Source organism: Otolemur garnettii, unplaced genomic scaffold, assembly GCF_000181295.1.
Source record: "Otolemur garnettii isolate 467f Iridium unplaced genomic scaffold, OtoGar3 scaffold00078, whole genome shotgun sequence".
Taxonomy (NCBI): domain Eukaryota; kingdom Metazoa; phylum Chordata; class Mammalia; order Primates; family Galagidae; genus Otolemur; species Otolemur garnettii.
The window spans coordinates 1,326,897-1,330,126 of NW_003852473.1; positions in this window are offsets into that span (position 1 = coordinate 1,326,897).

A 3,230-nucleotide genomic window follows, 5' to 3' on the forward strand; every position below is an offset into this window, starting at 1 on the left:
GGTAGAGAGCTGAAGATGAAGGACTTTACCTTCACTATGCTAGATATTAAACTCCACTCTGAAATTTCCCTGGGATGGCAAGTCCCTGGACTTCCTCAGAATAGTCTCCCATCTTCTGTCACAGGACACCTGCCACTTTCCTGTTCTGCACATCCCTTCTGCACACTGTCATCACTGTAAGAATTCATATCATGTCCTATAGATGTTGATGGTCAAGATTGAGAGTTAGCCAAGTCCAGCCGGCAGCTTCCTTTTTTTTTTTTTTTTGAGACAGGGTCTCACTGCCACCCTTGGTAGAGTGCTGTGGTGTCATAGCTCGCAGCAACTTCACAGTCTTGGGCTTATGTGATTCTCTTGCCTCAGCCTCCAAGTAGCTACAGACACCCACCGTAAGATCCAGCTATTTTTTTAGAGATGAGGTCTCGCTCTGACTCAGGCTGGTCTTGAACTGGTGAGCTCACCCAGAATTCCCCTGCTGCAGCCTCCCAGAGTCCTAGGATTATAGACTTGAGCCACCACACCTGGCCAGCTTGCTTTCATAAGTTAAGTTTTATTAGAACACAACTAAATTTATCCTGTTACTTATTGTCTGTGGCTGCTTTTGTGCTACAGTGGCAAAGTTGATGGCAGGTAGGTTCCTCAAGTAGAACTAAATATGCTCTGGTTAAGAAGCGTACGGCATTTTCCTGTTCTGTGCTGCGGTGTCATCACTCACAGCAACCTCAAACCAAATGAGTAGCTGCAAACCAAATTCCAAGAGATAAATTAATTTGATTCAGCAAGAAGGCCATCTCTGGAAAATCAGCCAACTTGAAGTCACCATGTTGTTAACCATCCTCATCATTCTTCGTTGTAACTGAAGCCAGGATATCGAGTGGGAACATGATAACACTAAGTTTGTTTCTTCTTGGTCTTTGATAATGGTCCAGATTCCTGCAGTTTCACTGGGATTGCAGCCTTCTTTCATACTTCAGTTTTGTTCGGGAGGGAAAACACCAAAGTATCCTCTTGGTCCTTCTTATAGCAATTATTACTCCATAGGTCAGAGAGATAGTATGGAGATTTTAGAGTTGAGGCTAAATATAGCAATAATACTTTCAGGCACTGAGGTACCGTCACAGCATGAGCTTAGGGTACACTGGGCCTACCCTGGGATGAACTAGGGTCAGAAACCTATATATTATCTGCTCACAATAAATCTGCAGCCTGTGATGTTGGCGTGGCATGTCAGCAGGCTCTAGCCTTGCTCACAGCCAGTGTCCAATAGTCTCTGAAAGATCTGGAGATGTGGTGGTTCACGCTTCTAATCCTAGCACTCTTGGAGAGTGTGGTGGGTGGATTGCCTGAGCTCAGGAGTTTGAGACCAGCCTGAGCAAGAGCAAGACCTCATCTCTAAAAAAAATAGCCAGGCATTGTGGTGGAGACCTGCAGTCTCAGCTACTTAGGAGGCTGAGGCAGGAGGATCACTTGAGCCCAAGAGTTTGAGGTTGCTGTGAGCTATGATTATGTCATGTCACTCCATCCAGAGCAACAGAGTGAGATGCTATCTCTAAAAATAATAAATAAAAATAAATAAATATATAAATAAATAAAAGGTTTGAAGAGCACAGTTACTACAGGAGTGGCCACAGAAAAGGCCTGGAGGAAGGTTCACACTATCCCTATACAGAGGGTGCCAAAAAAATGTATACACATTTTAAGCAAGGAAAAGAACTATATTAAAATTGTTAATACTCAATATGTATGACTAACTTTTGTTATCTTGTATACTGTGACTTGTATCTCTTGTAAGTGCAGAAGGCAAATGTGACTTGAATTACAATTGTAGTACAGTTTTTCCCTTTCTTAAAATATGTATGCATTTTTGGGCACCTTCCATATATATATATATATTTTTTTTTTTTTTTGAGACAGAGTCTCATGTGGCCCTTAGTAGAGTGCCATAGCATCACAGCTCACAGCAACCTCAAACTCTTGGGCTTAAGTGATTCTCTTGTCTCAGCCTCCCAAGTAGCTGGGACTACAGGCGCCTGCACAATGCCCGGCTATTTGTTGTTGTTGTTGTTGCAGTTGTCATTGTTGTTTTAGTTGGCCTGGGCCAGGTTCAAACCCACCAGCCTCGGTGTATGTGGCCGGCACCCCACTCACTGAGCTAGATATTTTTTGAGACATGGTCTCACTGTGTTGTATAGGCTGCGTGAAGTGGCTATTCACATGATCATAGCACGCTATAGCCTCAAATTTCTGGCTCAAGCACTTCTTCCACTCCGGCCTCCAGAGTAGCTGGGACTACAGGTGCTCACCATGGTGCCCACAGGTATGCGGTCTGTATTTGAGACAGTGTGGCATCTTTTCTCAAGGAACCCTCCCTCTCCTTTCATAAGGAGCTGAGTGTGCCAACTGACTCCCATCTGTGACCATGACCATCTAGCATGGTGACTTGATTCAGGCCTCTGTGCTGCTAGATGTACAGTTGGGGAGTAGGATATGGTATCTCAGTGGTATGCTCACCGCTTCTACACCTGGGAACCCCAGGATGAACCACAGGCGGAGCTGCACATGAATGAGCCATTCCCTGAGATCTGTGATCACGTTCGGGCTGCTGCCTGAGAGCATAACCATGCCGGCTTTCTTCCTGGCAGAGAATTGCCACCACCTACGATGTCCACCCAGGACTCCGCTTCTCCCACAGGGATTAGAAACCACTTCAGTCCCAGAATCCTGAGCTGATTGGAAAGATTCTGGCCCCTATTAGAGACATAGTTAATAAATTGACTCAGCCATTTCTGTCTATTGAGTCCCTTCCCTTGTATTATGCCAAGAAATTTCTAGCCCTTTGTCATTTAGCAGATAGAAAATAAAAAAGCTGGAATCCAAAGCCCTGATATTGACCCTAAGAAGCTTAGTTTCATAGAAAGGCAAAAGTTAGATTATGTGACATGAATGAAGAAATAAGATGATATGGAATCAAGGCCCGTGTAGTATTTTGCGGTATTTGTTCAAACTCATTCATTCTTGCCTTGCACTTCTCATGCTGACGTGTGGGCTGAATATTTTCTTCTTCCCAATATCATCAAAGGTTACTCTGTCAGTTTGGATCTTAGAAAGAGAAGATGCATGGTACCCAAAGAGCCCTGCAAATTCAAAGCCAATATTCAGCCTTTAAGATCAAGAAATAGGCCGGCGCCTGTGGCTCAAGTGGCTAGGGCGCCAGCCACATACACCCAAGG